This window comes from Solanum pennellii, chromosome 1, assembly GCF_001406875.1.
Source record: "Solanum pennellii chromosome 1, SPENNV200".
NCBI classification, from domain to species: Eukaryota; Viridiplantae; Streptophyta; class Magnoliopsida; order Solanales; family Solanaceae; genus Solanum; species Solanum pennellii.
The window spans coordinates 74,189,549-74,190,244 of record NC_028637.1 but is presented as its reverse complement, the minus strand read 5'-3'; positions in this window follow the sequence as shown (position 1 = coordinate 74,190,244).

Here is a 696-nt window from a genome sequence, read left to right as displayed (position 1 = left end):
ACAGGGTGCGTCTGAGCCAGCCACTGGGGCTGTAGCTCGAGGAAGAGCAGCGGCAAGAGGCCGTGGTAGAGGTCGTGGGAGGACGTCCTCTAGGGGAAGAGGACAAGCACCTGCCCCATCTGGTACTAGGGCTGTCACTCCTCCACCGACTGAGGAAGTAGTAATAGCGGGTGAGGAAGGGGAGAATAAACAAGTACAGAATGAGGGATTGCCACTCCAACCTACCCCAGAGATGATCAATCAGGTTCTGGCTTATCTTAGTGGGTTATCTGATCAAGGCCAGACACCTCCAGTGTTTTCTGCACCAGCACCTCAGGTTCCAGAGGTACAACAAGCAGCCGCTGCGGCTCCCCGCATGGATGCTCCATTGGATATAGGCACGTTTCCTCATCTGACTACAGGGCCTATAATGACAAGCGATCAGCATGAACTTTTCAGTAAGTTCTTGAAATTGAAACCTCCAGTCTTCAAGGGTACTGAATCTGAGGATGCCTACGATTTTCTGGTTGATTGTCATGAGTTACTACATAAGATGGGTATAGTAGAACAGTTTGGTGTGGAGTTTTTGACTTATCAGTTTCAAGGGAACGCCAAAATGTGGTTGCGGTCACATGTTGAGTGTCAACCCGCACAAGCACCACCTATGACTTGGGCGTCATTCTCTAGCTTGTTTATGGAGAAGTATATCCCTCGGAC